This window comes from Solea solea, chromosome 2 (assembly GCF_958295425.1).
Source record: "Solea solea chromosome 2, fSolSol10.1, whole genome shotgun sequence".
Taxonomy (NCBI): domain Eukaryota; kingdom Metazoa; phylum Chordata; class Actinopteri; order Pleuronectiformes; family Soleidae; genus Solea; species Solea solea.
The window spans coordinates 13,666,051-13,684,323 of NC_081135.1; the positions used below are offsets into that span (position 1 = coordinate 13,666,051).

The 18,273-nt window shown below is 40.5% G+C and overlaps 1 long non-coding RNA gene across 1 annotated transcript; it reads left to right on the top strand.

Moving 5' to 3' along the window:
* Positions 1 to 13,531: 13,531 nt before the first annotated feature.
* On the top strand, positions 13,532 to 17,275 carry LOC131452832 (uncharacterized). Its single transcript, XR_009237598.1, has 4 exons — positions 13,532 to 14,482; positions 14,570 to 14,633; positions 14,750 to 14,851; positions 14,932 to 17,275. It is a non-coding gene; the product is annotated as an uncharacterized LOC131452832 (long non-coding RNA).
* Positions 17,276 to 18,273: the final 998 nt, after the last annotated feature.

Below are 18,273 nucleotides of genomic sequence, written 5' to 3' on the forward strand. Positions count from 1 at the left end.
TCTTCTGCTTTGTTTTACGGCGGTTGGCATCCATCTATAGGTGCATTACCGCCCCCTTCTGCTCAGGAGTGTGTACCAGAAAAAAGTCCACCCCCACAACATACACTCGCACACACACACACACACTCTTACCCTATATATTTTCCACATTTCTGTGCTACTTTATATCCTATACAAAAGCCCTGTATCCCTTAAGAACTAAACTACTATCCTGACTCGTGCTTTTTCCACTCATTTCCATTACTCCCTTTAAATTAAATTCTTGATCCCCTAATTTTCTTCGACTATTTTTCATCACCTCTCTATATGCCTCATAAGCCCTACAACTCAAAATCATCTTCATCTTCCACAGATTCCTCCTCTTCCTGACACCTCTCACACCGTCCTGTCTGATGCTTCCCTACCAATTTAAGTGACTTATTCAGTGCACAGTGCCCTAGCCTTAACCTCATTATCACAACCTCCTCTCTCCTGTGTCCCATACCTGCCCTGATGACCCTGATGCTGTTTTGTATTTGATATAAATGCCTCCCTCTACCCTCCCTATCCCTCTTCTTCTTTTTTGAGGTTTTATGGCGGTTGGCAAACAACGATTTGGTGCATTACCGACACCATTTGGTATGGAGAGTTCCAGCCATTTTCCCCTCCACAAAAGCATTGATTAGCTACATGTCCACAACTCTCCTCCTCTAACAGGTTAGAATATTACGACTTTATTCTCGTAAATTAATAAACAATAATAATAACAATAATAAAAGACAATAAAGTCATAAAATGTATTCTCAAAGTCTGTGAATCTTTTTTTTCTTTCTCTATGATATTTCTATAACACGCTGAACTGTTTCCTCCTGCCCATGTGATCAGCCTGTATTCTGTTTATTGATTCTGAATAGTGTGTTGTTTAATCCTGTATGACCAAATCTGATCCTTGATATGATATTTTCCTCTTTCCTGCTTTTTCCGTATATAACCTCTCCCACTTTCCTTTGGATTTTGAAAAAACATCTTCCTTTCCTCTCCTCCTCCCATTGTTTCTGCCACCTCTCCTTTAGTTTTTGTTTATTGATGCTCTTCATTTCCGTTTTGCTTAATTTTATTGCCAAATCTATATTATTGTGTCCCGTTTCTGCTTTTGCCACCTTGTCTGCTATTTCGTTTCCTGTAACCCCAATGTGTGCTGGTGTCCATATTAATGTAACTGTGAGTCCCGTCATCTGAATTCTGTATAGTGTTTTCTGTATTTCTATGATGATGTCTTGTCTGCTTTCTGAGTGACTGAACTGTAGGCTTGTGAGTGATGAACTTGAGTCTGAGCAGATGGTTGTTCTTAGTGGTTGTATTTCCTCCACCGACTGGGCTGCTAATAAAATAGCAATACGTTCTCTTGTGTATACTGACACTTTATCACATATCAGTTTCTGTGTTTCGATTTGAAATTCTGATACTCCTACTCCTACTCCTATTTTTTGGGACAGGTTTTTCGAAGCATCTGTGTATACTTGAATATAACTATGGTAACTGTCTATATAAGCTTGTATTGAATATGGATTCTCGCTCAACATTTCTTTGTTTTTCTTCTCTAACAGCATAAGGTCTATGGGAGCATCTGGAAGTATCCATGGTGGTATTGTTGACAGTGGTTCTGTTGGGCAAATGCTGTATTGGTCTACTGCCTTTTTTATTCCCTTTCTCCTTTTCCCAACATGGTTTTAATGTGTCTTGTGTTGGATGATTCTGATTATGACCCTGTAGTCTGGTCCAGTAATTCAATGAGTTCTGCATTCTTTTTTAGTTCTAGCAGCATTTCCCCCATTTCTATTTGGAGTGCTGATGTTGGGTTTGTCTTAAAGACTCCTGTGCATAATCTTAAAGCCTGATATTGTAGTGTGTCAAGTTGTTAGAGATGTGTGCTTGTTGCAGACCCATATACCACACAACCATAATCTAACACTGTGGTATTTACGAGTAGCGTTTACTTAGCCTATATAAATGAGAACACTGAGCTTCACGTTCTCTTGCTTTATTGCTGGGAACTAACAACAACATACACCCTGGGCATCACATCCGGTTACCGCTTGTATTACCACATAGTCTTCTGTGCAAGCTGGAGGACCCTGTGCTTGAGTGAGGAGGGAATGACAATTCTGGAACCCTTTAGTTTGATGTCATTTTTATGTGACACTGTGAGCTCGCTTTTCACATGTTCATATTGTCTCAGGACAGTGTCTTTTGTGAGTGTGTGCCACATATTGTTATGTATGAGAGCACTGACCTTTTGCAGTGTTTCATCTTTGAGTGTCTCACACTTGATTTCATCCAGAGTCATTGCCTTTGGTGTGTGTCTGTATGATGAAGTTCACATATTCTTCAGCTACTTTTGTTGCACGAGTGTTCTTGGTAGGTGCTTGTGCTGGGATCGGGTGACGGGACATGTAGTCTGCCGGGTTATCAGAACCTTTTCTGTATTCTACCTTGTGGTTGTACGGCTGTAGCCGAAGTCCCCATCATTCGATGTGGGCGGGCGGCTTGGACCTTGGGTTGTTCCAGATGAGCTTGAGTGGCTTGTGATCCGTCACCATAGTGAACTCTTTGCCGTAGTTGTAGAGATGAAAATGTTCGCAGCTCCATACGATTGCAAGTGCTTCATGCTCTGTTTGAAAGTAGCGCCTCTCTACATCACTGAGTGCTCGGCTTGCATATGCGATGATGTGTTTCTTTTCTTTGTTCTTTTGCAGCAGTATTGCCCCTAGTTCTACCGGACTAGCGTCGACGATGAGCTCTGTTTCCATTTTTTGGGTCATAGTATGCCATCGTGGTATCGCTGGTGAGACTCTCTCTCAGTGTGCTCAGCGCTGCGTCCTGTTCCACACCCCACTGCCTGGGAGTGTTTTTCCTTGTGAGCTTTCTCAGCGACTCTGTGACTGTAGCAAAGTCAGGAATAAAACGCGAGCAGTAGTTTGCCATGCCAAAAAGGCTTCTCACCTCTGCCGCATCCTTGGGCTTGTCAGCTTGGCGTATACTATCGACCTTCTTCGGATCAGCTTCACCCCGGCGATGCCCTGAAGTGTCTGATGGATGGCGTTCTAAAACACCTCTGCAGCTGAGGATATACCGAAGTTGAGGCGCTTGTACCTCCTCAGGCCCAGGTGTGTTATGAATGTGGTAATGTACCTGCTGTTGGGATGTAGTTCCAGCTGGTGCTATCCCGACGACAGGTCCAGCTTTGAGAATACAGTCAAGCCATTCAGTTCATGAATGACGTCATCCATAGTAGGAGTCAGGTGACGCTCTCTTTGGATGGCTGTGTTTGCCTGGCGCATGTCAACACATATGCGCACCTTGTCTGGATCTTTGGGCTTTGGTGGCGTTACGATGGGCGAGACCCAGGGTGTTGGACCTGTCACTTTTTCAATGATGTCTTCGGCTTCGAGTTTCCGTAGCTCAGCTTCAACTTTCTCATGTACATGAAAAGGAACTCTGCGGTGTGGCTGGCATGTTGGTTGTATGTCTGGGTTGATATGCAGTGTGACTTGAAAGTCTTTGAGCTTACCGATGCCATCAAACAGCTCGGGGTGGCTGTTCACAAGCTCATCTGCCACTGTGAGCCTCATTGGGGGAGGGCTGATAGAGTGTACAATTTTGATCAACCCTAGTTCATCAGCTGTCTGGTAGCTGAGTAGGGAGCAGCCATCACCTTCGATCACATAGAATGTTCCATCTGTTTTGTTCCTGTTCCGCGCCTCCACGCTGCTTGTGAACTTTCCTAGAATGGGCAGCGCGTCTTTGGATCCATAGACTAGTATCCTGAGATCTGTGTGTAGGAGGTGTGGCTGGAGACTCAGGTTATTATATATCTTTTCACTGATGATGTTTACTGCAGCACCGGAGTCGATCAGAGCTGGCACTGTGTCACCATTCAGCTTGATTTTTGTCAGTGGCTGCTTAGTGTCTCTATTACTTTTAACAGTGTACGCATAACATTCATCGCTGCTTGAGGATAACTCAAGCTGAGCTGGTTCACTTTGTGTTTCTCCCTGGTTGACTCTTTTTCTGTAGTCTTTCTTGTATGTCCGTGTCTCTGTCGTCTGCATTGCGTGTTGTGGTTTCAACCTACACTGTCTTGCAAAGTGGTTTTGCTTCCCACACGCTTTACATTGTTTGCCTCTTGCAGGGCATTTGTTTCTGTGTGCCCATTCACCACCACAGTTTCTGCACAGTGCGTTGCTGCCACCTGTTGAACGTTTTTGGTATGCCTTCTTCTGGGGTTGTCTATGCACTTGATTCACTGCAACAGTGAGATTGGAACCCTCTTCAATTCCTTTCGACTGTAATTCAGACAGTTCAAGAGTCCTGCCACAGCAAATCAACCTCCTCCATCTCACCCTGTTCTCTGTATCCCCCTCTCTCACACCAACTAACTTCATGTCCTCTTTCACTACATCCATAAACCTTCTCTTTGGTCTTCCTCTAGACCTCCTGCCTGGCAGTTCCAACCCCAGGCATCCTTCTACCAATATACTCACTATCCCTCCTCTGTACATGACCAAACCATCTCATTCCGGCCTCTCTGACCTTATCTCCAAAACATCTAACATGTGCTGTTCCTCTGATTGACTCATTCCTGATCCTATCCATCTTCGTCACTCCCAAGAGAACCTCAACATCTTCATCTCTGCTACCTCCAGCTCTGCTTCCTGTCTTTTCCTCAGTGCCACTGTCTCTAGACCATACAGCATCGCTGGTCTCACCACTGTCTTGTATATCTTTCCTTTCATTATGGCTGATACTCTTTTATCACACATTACCCCTGACACTTTTCTCCACCCATTCCAACCAGCTTGAACACGTTTCTTCACCTCTTTTCCACAATCTCCACTGCTCTGGACTGTTGACCCTAAATACTTAAAATCCTCCACCTTCTTTATCTCCACTCCCTGTAGCCTCATGGTTCCACTTAGGTTCCTCTCATTCACACATATATATATATATATATATATTCTGTCTTGCTGCGACTAACTTTCATTCCTCTCCTTTCTAGAGCATATCTCCACCTCTCGAGCTTTTCCTCCACCTGGTCTCTGCTCTCACCACAGATCACAATGTCATCTGCAAACATCATAGTCCATGGAGATTTCTGTCTAACCTCATCTGTCAGTCTGTCCATCACCACCGCAAACAAGAAGGGACTCAGAGCCGAACCCTGATGTAGTCCCACCTCCACCTTGAACTTCTCTGTCACACCTACAGCACACCTCACCGCTGTCTCATTGTTGGCATACATGTCCTGCACCAGTCTAACATACTTCTCTGCCACTCCAGACTTCCTCATACAGTACCATAGTTCCTCTCTCTGCACCCTGTCATAGGCTTTTTCCAGATCTACAAAGGCACAATGCAGCTCCCTCTGACCTTCTCTGTATTTCTCTACCAGCATTCTTAAAGCAAATACTGCATCTGTAGTACTCTTTCTAGGCATGAAACCATACTGTTGCTCACAAATGCCGACTTCTGCTCTCAGTCTAGTTTCCACTACTCTTTCCCATAACTTCATTATATGGCTCATCAACTTTATTCCTCTATAGTTACTGCAATTCTGAACAACTCCCTTATTCTTAAAAATGGGCACCATCACACTTCTTCTCCATTCCTCAGGCATCCCCTCACTCTCTAAGATCCTGTTGAATAGTCTAACCAGAAACTCTACTGCCTCCTCTCCTAGACACTTCCATACCTCCACAGGTATATCATCAGGACCAACTGCCTTTCCATTCTTCATCCTCTTCAGTGCCCCCCTCACTTCACCTTTACTAATCTCTGCTACTTCATGGTTCACAGTAGTCACCTCTTCTACCCTTTGCTCTCTTCCATTTTCCTCATTCATTAGCTCTTCAAAGTACTCTTTCCATCTTCCCATTACTTCTGTGGCACATGTCAACACATGTCCCTCTCTATCCTTAATCACCCGAACCTGCTGGACGTCTTTCCCATCTCTCTCTGTTTTGCCAACCTGTATAAATCATTCTCGCCCTCCTTACTTCCAACCTAGCATACAAGTCATCATACGCCCTTTGTTTGGCCTTTGCCACCTCTACCTTTACGTTGTGCTGCATCTCCCTGTACTCTTGTCTGCTCTCTTCAGTCTTCTCAGTGCCCCACTTTTTCTTTGCTAACATCTTTCTCTTTATATACTCCTGCACTTCCCCATTCCACCACCAAGTCTCCTTATCTACTTTCCTTCCAGACGACACACCAAGTACTCTCCTACCTGTCTCCCTGATTACATTAGCTGTAGTTGTCCAGTCATCTGGGATCTCTCCCTGACCACCCAGATTCTTTCTCAACTCCTCCCTGAAAACCATAGAACAGTCCTCTCTTTTCAGCTTCCACCACTTTGTCCTTTGTTCTGCCTTTGTCTTCTTCGTCTTCCTTGTCACCAGATTCATCCTGCAAACCACCATCCTATGCTGACTTGCTACACTCTCACCCACCACTACTTTGCAGTCACTGATCTCCTTCAGATTACATCGTCTATACAAGATGTAGTCTACCTGTGTGCTCCTACCTCCACTCTTATAAGTCACCCTATGCTCGTGCCTCTTCTGGAAAAAAGTATTCACTACAGCCATTTCCATCCTTTTTGCAAAGCCTACCACCATCTGTCCCTCTGTGTTCCTGTCCTGGATACCAAACCTGCCCATCACTTCTTCATCACCTCTATTTTCTGCACCAACATGTCCATTGAAGTCTGCACCAATAACCACTCTCTCACCTCTGGGGATATTCTGCATCACTTCATATAACTCACTCCAGAATGTTTCCTTCTCCTCTAATTTACGTCCCACCTGTGGGGCATAGCCACTAATAACATTTAACATCACATTTCATTGAAGGTATGATTGTGAAAGGGGCGGAGGTGAAAAAATGATGTTTTGGTTATATGGTTTATGTGGGGTTTGAATGAGAGGGTGGAGTCCAGGATAACGCCGAGATTGCGTGCGGAGGGGGAGGGAGTGACTGAGTCGTTGATGGTGAGGGAGATGTTCTGGGCCAATGGGAGGAGAGATTTGGGTCCGGTGAGCATGAGTTCTGTTTTATTGCTGTTGAGTTTGAGGAAATTGTGGTCCATCCAGGTTTTAATGTTGGAAAGGCATTGTGTGATGGTGGAGAGAATGACTGGGGTGATGGATTTGGTGGATATGTACACCTGGGTGTCGTCGGCGTAACAGTGAAAATGAAGTCCATGATGACGGATGATATGTTGTTATTGTACAGTAAAAAAAATGAGTGTTCTGCTTTTTTCTGAGAAAAAAAACAAAAAACCTTGAGGCTTAATTTCTCAACAATTATACAGTAAAAAATGTTTGATAATGAGTCAGGGAGTAGTCGGGATGCCACTTATGGGCCAATGTGTTGTTATTGTACAGTAAAAATTTATTTTTCGGCCTTTTCCGGAGAAAAAAAAGACAACTTTGTAGTGATGTGTCGTTCATGAACGATTCGTTCAATATGAACTAATCTTTTATATAACTCGGGAGTAATGAGTCGTCTCAGTGAGTGATTCATTCATTTTAATGCAGTACCTTCCTTCGCCACATGATGGCAAGCAGCTGCATAAGCTCAGCAGGACAGGAAACAGAAATGAATATTTCAGGACTCACTCAACTGTGCGTCCGTCCTCAGGTCACGTGACAGCTACCTAGTCACATCATGCTGTTAAACAACAATGGCAGGGAGGATACAGGACACAAGTCACTTTATTGAGGTGTGTATTTGCTTTCCTAGGTTTTATTATGGTTTGAATTGCTTGTGGCATTTGTTTATTATACTTTGTCAGCTGAAGCAAACCATGTTGCCTTCAGTGGTAAGTGTTTGAGAACCGCTTTTTTACAACGCCCACAAGATGGCTACAGCGCCACCCACTGTAAAAATGAACAAAATGAACGAAATGACTAAAAAAAAAAAGATTTGTTCAATTTACTGTCCGAGAGTAAAAGATCCGAAAGAGTCGAACTTCCCATCACTACAACTTTGAGGCTTTATTTCTCAAAAATGATACAGTACAAATGTTTGATAATGAGTGAGGGAGTAGTCAGCATGCTCCTAAGGTCAACTGTACCAACCATTGTCAGAACTTATGGGCCAATGTGGTGTTATAATACAGTAAAAATCAATGTCTTAAAATCAGCTCGATTGATTGCACTTGTATTAGTAACATTTTTATTTTGAAAACCGGAAGTGATCTCGCTCAGTATCAAACTAGCACTGACATTCTCAGTCGACTCCCAGCATTCACCGTAAGTCCAACTACACTGGCGCACTTAAAAACGTTGATGCGGATGGCTTGACCACGCGAAGACGAATCACGGCTCCCTTGACCGCAGTCTGAGACATGGCTTGTGCCGTTTCTCTTCCAAGCTGTAAACGATAGAAGCTTATTCCTTTGTTCTTTTCTTTCGGGGCGGTCGTGAGCATGACTATGACAAGTTACTACACAGCAACTCCTTGCCATCTCTTAGTATACCGCAGACAATGTATGCTACAACAATAACTTTATGCACCGCTTCTGCCGAAGATATATGTCCGGGCGAAGATGTCTTCCGTACCCAGAATGCATTGCGTCATTACGTCACATTGGCGAGCTCTGTTGCTTTTATTTGTCACAGCCCACTTCACAACCACCATGTAACCCTTTGGTTACTCTTGCTCATTATAAAGATGTGGATATATTCGTTTTAAACCAATAGACCAACTCAAAAAATCATATGAAATCATCCAGTCTAGTAAATGACACAATCAATGACTTCAGTGACATGTCAATAGAATTGAATTTACTTAATTTACATTAAAGATATTACTCTCTCAATTTCTTCAAAGATACATTAAATTCCTATTATTAAAAGCAAAAACAAAAAAATATAATCTTCATCACAAGGGACTTTGAATTATCCTGCCTAAGCAATGAAAATGATTAAACCCACTTTCTATATACTAACTCCTTTATATTTTCAATAACTGAATTTTCACTTTTTACAAAATGTGTCAAAATATAATTTAAATAAAAATATTTTTTACTATGTTTTTTTTTTACTTTTTAGTCAAGTCATTTGGCACACTTCCAAACGTTTTTGATAATTTTGCAACAATCGAGCAAAAACAGCCTCCTACTCCACAGACTACAGCGGCAGCGGTCTGTGATGCCGTTCACGGTTGACGGCGATGTCCCTAAATACACCACTCCACTTCAAAAACTCCTGTTAAATATAGAGGTTTATTGATGCAATCAACATGGGTCTGTATTACTTCCTGCATCACCTCGACTCCCCAGGGACATATGCCAGGATCCTGTTTGTGGACTTCAGCTCGGTGTACAACACCATCACCACAGACATCCTGAATTCCAAACTCACCCAGCTCACCCAGCCCCCACCTGTCAGTGGATTACAAACTTCCTCACAGACTGGAGCCAACTGGGGAAAATCACTTCCAGCACCTGGACAATCAGCACTGCTCAAAACTGTGGAGATGACAGTGGAGTAGCCTACCCTCACCATTCTAAATAACTCTGTGTCTGCTGTGGAAACCTTCAGGTTTCTAGGATCTACCAACTCCAAGGACCTAAAGTGGGCACCCAACATTGACTCCATAGTCAAAAGGTCCAGTCCCAGGAGCTGCTGATCCAGTTCTACACGGGAATAGTCCAGTCTGTTCTCTGCACCTCCCTCATCGTTTAGTTTGGATCAGCCACCAAACAGGATAGAAACAGACTGAATCGGACCATCAGGACTGCAGAGAGAATCATTGGTGTTAAACTGCCCACCATCCAGGACTTGAACACATCCAGAGTCAAGAAACGGGCAGGTAATATATCTGCAGACCCATCACACCCTGGACACAATCTGTTCGAAATTCTCCCCTCTGGCAGGCGTTACAGAACAATGTACACCAAAACATCCAGATATAAGAATAGTTTTTTCCCCCAGGCCATCTGATCCTGTAAATAATGTAACATGGACCGGACCTCTGGACACCTTATTTATTAATTTTTTTATACCACTCTTTTTAAATTATTGTTCTTTGTTGTCCTTGTTATGTTTATGTATGTTCATGTACAGTGTGTGCTTGACCGAAGTCAAATTCCTTGTATGTGTTCACATACTTGGCCAATAAAGCTGATTCTGATTCTGATATGATTGATGGGGTGGGCAGAGCTGTCAGCACTCAGACTGTGGTTACTAACCGCAACTTGGATAACATCTTGGAGAGGCTTTCGGCTTTGCAACAGCGAATGGACCGTCTTGCAGACCAGAATGGACAAACAAAGTAAGTCGAGTCTATTGGAATGTGACTACTCGCCCTAACCCAAACAGTCATCATAATCTGTTGTCGCATAATGTTATCGCAATGGCATCCCGCGAACTGAGACACTGATTGTGAGCTAAGCAAAGTGAAGTCTCCAGGCTTATGCACAAACACACATGCACATATACTACACATCTCTCTACCCCCATCCCACGCCTTCGCCGCTTTCACCCATTAATTCATTAATTTTGTGTTCCCTGTCAATCACAAGCTTGCATGTCTCTTTCAACAAAAAAGGCCCAAATCTTTCCACTGATCATCACATGTTTGTTTGCTTTTTAAATGATATGAAGTGAGGCACTTGTGCCATCATAAAGTTCAAACTGTGCAGAAATAAGTGAGACATCTATGAGCTGACCATAGACACCATGTGTGTATTATGTATAAATATGTATTATTTTTTAAAACCTACTCCTATAGGCTTCATCAGGACCAACAGACACATGTTCAGTGCAGTGCAACTCATCAAGTCAGTTTAATATAGAGAAACATCATATTGAGCTTCTTTCAAAATGTTATCAGAAACAGTGGAAACTGAAACTTCCATTCATATGCAACAACTTTGTGGCACTGACATGAACATGTGTGTGTCTTCACTTTAGAATTCATGCATTTTCTGACAACACCACCATCAGGTGTGGAAACAGAAATATATTCCTAGACTGACCATCAGGTCGTCCATAACAAATCTACTGGGCACAGGTGACATAACAGAAAGGCATGTTTAAAAGTTGTATCTGGTTGTACCTGTATCTGTGCGCGTGCGTGTTACCTCCCTCCTTTTATATCACAGTCAGGCATGTTCACTGAGTCACCTCCCCTTCCTCCTGCCCCCACCTTGAGCTTGTATGTCACAGAATTTTCATCACCTTCTCTAGCAGTCTTTCCTCTTGTGCCCCTTCTTTCTGATACATGGTTATTAGCGCCATGTAAATTTCTTTTGCATCTTTTCATCTTTGTCTTTCTTCTTGATCTTGGGCATGGTTAGCATGTCTGCATAGAATCTTGCAGAGAATCAGAGCAGAAAATCATCACTTTGAACCTTATTGATATCTTAAATGGCCAGTCTCACGCAACATAAAAGAAATTCAGTTTGAAATATTGAATAATATCAATACAGCGGATGAAATTTTAAGAAAAAAGTTCAATTTGAAATTTCTGTCTGACAGAGCCTGAAACTATTGAGCACCTTTTTTTCTCTTGCTCCATCACAATGCAGTTTTGGAAAGATATATATGCATCTTGGGGCCAAGACTTCTTCCTTTAATAAGACTCAGATTTTGATTTATATGAATGGTTTGCCTAAAAAGGTGTCAAACATGATAAATTTAGTTATAATTTTAGGTAAATATATTCATAAAAACACAGCAAACCTCAAAAATTAAATTAAAAATTACTTACTTAAAACATCCCTAAGGGTATTATCTGAAATCAATTAGTCCACTTGTGATTTATGTGAAATGATGTCCAAGTCTCTTGCCCTTTAAGTATATTTAGAGTCAGAGTCATTTTATGAACATTAGAATTCCTCTCCACTCCGGATGCCTTGTAGTGATAACTGTCAATCAAATACAAGACGTTCCTTGTGGGTGTTAAAACACAGAAACGGTTAAGTGATAATGTATCAGTGTACACAGGAGAACTCACTGCTATTTTATTAGCAGTCCAGTGGGTGGAAGAAATACAACCACTGAAAACAATCATCTGTTCAGACTCAAGTTCGTCACTCATAAGTTTACAATCCAGCCATTCTGAGAGTAGACAAGACCTCATTATAGAAATACAACAAACACTTTATAGAATTCAGATGATGGGACTCACAGTAATATGTTTGTGGATACCAGCACACATTACAGGGGTTAAAGGGAACCAAATAGCAGACAAGGTGGCAAAAGCAGCAACAGGACATAATAATATACATCGAGCAATAAAATTTAGCAAAACAGAAATAAACAGCATCATGAAACAAAAACTAAAGGAGAGAAGGGAAAAACAATGGGAGGAGGAGAGGAAAGAAAGATGGTTTTACAGTATCCAAACAAAAGTGGGAGTGGCTAGGCGCACAGAAAGATGCAGGAAAGAGGAAAATATAATAGAATATAAGAGACACTTTTCTGGCGTGCATGCTCGTGCACGTGCACGTTTTTTTTACGACCGGCTTGATTTATGACGTGGGGGTGTGACGTGCATGGGCCTTTGTGGCGGGAAAAGATGATCTCTTTGAAAATGGGCGCGGAAGTGTAATAAGGCGCATATGGTAAGGTTTCATTAAGGGGGATAGTAATCAAGGATGTGGGGGGGTGTTAAATGTATTGATGAAAGCAAAGGTTAGGTTGTCTTTAACACCTCACAGTCTCAGGGGAAGGCGTGGGAACTTTATTTGTCACGTAGGGACACAATATGTTTCTGATGCAGAAGTTTTATTTTCTTTAATCTTATTTTTATTCAAGAAGTTAAAGTAATGCGATGAAAAGTGTTGAAATATCTGTGTTTAGCATTACTTCCATGGTTTTCAGCCACTAGCATAGCATCTGGTCTTAGTAAATGGTTTGAATGGAAGTAAACTGTATTTATTTGCTCACAAAGCCAAGTTCTCATTTAAAGGCCTTTTCATTAGTTTCTTTACTTTTATTCTGTTTCTAAATGTCTGATTCTTTTTTCAACAACTAACACATTTTTGTGCTAGTAATGGTTTGAATGGAGATAGATTTTATTTTCTCACAATGTTGTCCTAAACAAGGATTTCCCCACACTTCTTCCCTTCTCTCAGTGTTAAACACAATATTAAAGACTGAATCTTCTAAAGCTGATCTGCTAGTTTTATTTTTTTTTGCAGCGGTTATTTTCTTTAATCTTATTTTTATTCTAGTTAGTTAAAGTAGTGAGAGGAAAAGAATGTTTTACCATGCTTACATGGTTTTCACCCCCCCTAACATAACATTTACCATAGTAAAGTAAATGAAAGATAAAGGTGTCAAGCACTCCTGTCTACAACAAATGGAAGCAGACTTTAGGTTGCCATCTAATGTCTTTAACGCCTCACTGTCTCAAGGCAAGGTATGGGAAACTTTATGTGTTACGGGGGATACAATTTAGTTTGATGTAGGGTTTTTTTCATTAGATTTCATTAGATTTTAGTTTTATTTTGTTGCTGTGGTTATTTTCATTAAATTTATTCAAGAAATTAAAGTAATGAGAAGAAAAGCGCGTTTTACAGTGTTTCCTTGGTTTTGCAACAGTTAACATGGCGTTAATCTTAGTAATGTAAATGGTGATGAAAAGGTATGTGGACTGAATCTTCAAAAGCTAATTGTTGCTAGTTTTATTTTGTTGCTATGGTTATTTCCTTAAATGTATTTTTATTCTAACTATTTAAAGTAATGAGAGGATAAGAGTGTTTTACCATGCTTACATGATTTTCACCCCCTGACATAGCATTTGCCCTAGTAATGTAAATGAACGATAAAGGTGTGAAGCACTCCTGTCTACAACAAATGGAAGCAGACTTTAGGTTGTCTTCAACACCTCACTGTCTCAGGGGAAGGCATGGGAACTTTATTTGTCACGGGGTATACAATTTAGTTTGACGTAGTGGTTATTTTCATTAGATTTTTACTCTTATTCTGTTTCTAAATAGAAAAGGGGGGTAAAATACCTGTGTTTACCATTCTTCCTTGGTTTTCACCAGCTAGCATAGCATCTTTCTTAGTAACTTTTTGAATAGACTTTTTATTTTCTCACAAAGGCAAACAAGTTCTCATTTAAAGCACTGTAGTGTCACTAGTTTTTTAGTGTACTTTTAAATGTGTGTCATATAAATCTTATACGGGTAAGGAAAAAAGAAACTCACAGGAAATCAATGAACAAAGTTAGTTTCTAACAAGAATATTCGTATGCGGAAAGAAGATGAGGATAAAAAGAGGTGTTAAACTTTTATTTCCTTTACAAAAGAAAGAGGGATACTCCCCAACGAATGACGACACGTGGTAGGCGGGGGTTATTTCCTATATAGACAAGCATTTCTGCCACTGTCAGTATATCGCTGTGTTTTCGTTGCGATCTGCAGACTGCTGTTACGCCGCTGAACGCATCTACATTCTTTGAAAAATGGCTCTTGTTTCTGGTGAGTTTTCAACAAAACTTTTTTGTCCTTTTTCTTCTAAAAACATTCTCCTATTTATCATGTTTTATTTTTCTTTCTAAATACAAGTGTTTTAAAACAGCATTGACCTGGGAATCTCCTGACTCCTGAAGAAAGAGACCCCGCTTCTTAGGTAATACTGATTATACATTTGTGTTACATGTGTATTATCCAGTCCCCACGTAATGATTTGTTTTCCAATCTAAATTAACAAATTGACGACGTTGTTTTTGTTTTGTTTTTTCTTAGTAGAGAGACATTTGTTTGATGAAATACCGGGGCCATCATCAGCAAAACATTCTCCGGCCAAAAAACTGAGAGAATCTCCTGCCAAAACTCCTGGGAAACACGGTCAGTATTCCGTATCTAAAATGTTAGTTTAAACAGGGGTTTGGTTACAAATTTTAACTTCTATGTTTTGTATTATACAGGATTATATAGTATTTTCCAAAAAAAAGCCCCAAGTCTCAGATGGTGGTCGCAGGATTCTTTTCGCAAGACGAGAAGGATCTGCAAAAGCCCCAGAGAAAGTCGGAGCAGCTACGTGTGAACCATCGATTGTGATCTCGGACACTCCAGAGGGCGGTCTTGAGACTTCAACAAGGGTCGCAGTGCCATCCACCCCGGCATTGAGAGAGGTGGTAGAGCTAATAACCCCAGGCCATTCTCTGCTCAAACCAAATTCTGAAGCTGAAGATCTCTCGGGCTTACTGGACTGGACGGATTCGCAAATTCACAGATGGGATGAATGTGACTTCTCCAAGCTATCACCCAGTAAGAGTTCTGACATTTCATTGCAGGGGTTGAGTAATCAGATACAATCAAATTCCTCAAGAGTGGTTGATGCCTGTAAATGTAGTGTGTTGACAAATAATTTATTGGAAAAATCAGAGCAATTATTTAAGTGGGAGTTAAAACTTTACCAAAAAACTTTAGAAATTCAAAAAGAATTAGTTAACGTCCGTAAATATCTACAAATACTAAACAATAGGATTGGATAAGCTCAATAAATTTTGACACTAGTGACCCGTTTATTAGCATTTGAAACCGTCTGATTTTGTTATTTCATTTGTATTGTTTAATCATGTCACGTAAATGTACAAGCAAATCAAAATATGGCAGGCGATGCGAAATTGTCATGAGTGATGATGAATATGTTAGTGAAAACAACTCATCATCTCCCCTCAAAAGTTGGTCGGATGTAGAGAAAGAATTTGAAAAATATAACACAGATTCAGACAGCGACTACAATTGGCTTGAAAATGAGATTTTTTTTTTTGAAAAAAAATTCAAAGAATTAGAAGAAAATGGAGTCAAAACTTTAGAAGAAGAGGACTTTGAAATGACCCCGGCTGAGATTCTTGATGTTTTGCAAAATATTGGTATACTAAAAAGAGATGCCTCAGAGTTTATTGAATTGGATGATATGCAATCTCCTCAAACGGGTGGTGATACAATGCGTAGAGGACAACACAACTCACACTCTTTACACTCAAACCCCCGAACACTCCAAACTGCAAACACTGTTTTTACAGCAAGTACAACACAAACGGTTTAGTGTTGAATTGGCTGATCTTATAAAAAGGGCGGGAGGGTCGCGCGATACATTCAGGATTATTATGAGAAAGAGGGGATACATCTCAATCCTGAAAAAATCACTGTCAACAAAGCCGTGCGAAGCATCAACAAATTGTTGCTTAATTCTTTGTGGGGTCATTTTTCAATGCGTGAAAATCAGGCTACATGCGAATTGATGACAGACCCTGAACAATTTGCCTGCTACATGTTTAGCGATCAATACGATGTTAGACAGTTTTCATTTGTATCTGATCATGTGGCACTTGTTCAGTGGAAGCATGCTGTAGGACAATCGGCAAAAACCAAAAACATAAACATCTTCATCGGCGCCATGACAACAGCATATGCACGGATCATGCTGTACGATTTTAATGGATCGATTAGGGGAGAGGTGTATCTATTCTGATACAGACAGTGTGGTCTTTGTATCAAAGGCTGGAGATTGGATTCCTGAGACAGGTCCTTTTCTCGGTGACTTGACAGATGAGGTTAATGGAGACAGTGGCGGTGACGACTACATTGTAGAATTTGTGTCAGGAGGACCAAAATGTTATGCTAGAGACGTAGGATTTTTTGATTTCAGACTTCAACATCCTTTTAGTTTGATTGTATCTGGTCCCTCAAACAGTGGGAAAACATATTTTGTAAGAACACTGGTTGAAAATGTAGAGAAATTAATTTCTCAAAAAATTGAAAATATTGTATATATTTATTCATGTTGGCAACCTTTATATGATAATTTGTTAAAAATAAGAGATGTAAATTTTGTTGAGGGTTTGCCACCATCTTTATGTGATGATTCTTTGTTACCTGTAAATAAAAACAATTTGTTAATTATTGATGATTTAATGAGTGATGCCAGCAACAATGTAGAGGTGCAGAATGTAGATCACAGAAATTTAAGTTGTCTATATCTTGTTCAAAATTTATTTTTGCAAGGAAAAGTCAGTAGGACCATTAATTTAAATACCAATTACCTTGTTTTGTTGAAAAACCCTCGAGATAAATCTCAAGTCATGATTATGGCGAGACAAATGTTTCCAGGGAAGAATAAGTTTTTATGGAATGTTTTGAGGATGCTACAAGCATTCCTTTTGGAGCTTGAACGCCTGATCATCTGCGTCTCAGAACAGACTTGCTTTCAGACGTGCCTGTTGTCTATGTCCCGAAAAACAAATAAAAACATGTCTGCACGAATCAAGAGGAACTTGTCTTTATTGAAAAAATTACTTAATTCTTCTCCTTCTCAGAGGAAAAGCATTATTAAGACTGCTTCTGAAGACCTTATTTTAACATTGTGTGAGATAGCCATGAATGTTTTAAAAGGCAAGGTGCCTTTAAACCCTGTACGTATCAAAAGTTAAAGAAAAAGAAGGCGGGGATTAGACTCATTGCTGATAAAAGGATGTGTTTATTGAAGAAGAAAAAGAAGCTGCTGAATCAGTCTGGAGGATTTCTTTTACCCCTCTTGAGTATTGCTGTACCTTTTATAACGAGTCTCATTGCATCAAGACAATAATAGAGAAGCATGGAGCATGCTCAGAAAATGTATCTTGTACCTCAACAACAACTCAATCTTTTAAAAAGACCATCCACACACAAATCTATTCGAGAGTGTTGAAAATGAACTGGATCGCACCATCAAAGATATTTTGGATCAGAAAACTGAAGACCTTCATGGAAAGGCCAAAAAATATTCGGCTGCGTTGCAAAGATTTCTTACCGTGGTAAAACAAGGGGAAAAGGAACAGAACACGCTCACTTTATCGAGCAGGGCGTTTATAGATCAGAACCTTTCAATGTAGATGATCAACGATTTTAGATAACTTTTTGCTATATTTTCTCATCACTTGATCGTAAGCTCGCCCTATATCCATGTGATAGAGAAAGAAAACACAATGTTGTCCACAAACAGCTGTACAAACATCCTGCACCTGTCTTGATGAATGTTGAATAGTTGTACAATTGTTTTTTAGAAAGATATCAATTGATTCAGGAAAATGTGTATATGTAGGAGGGTTGCCAAAACTATCAAAGAATGATCCTAAGCCTAACTTGTCAATGTATATAGACAGCCAATGTTGCCCACTTCTGTAAGAGGGATCTGTATTTATCACTAACGCTACAGGTCTTTGTTTAATAGGTGATTTAGGGAGTTGATCGCTAGCAAACACTTTGTTTAAACAATTTATCAA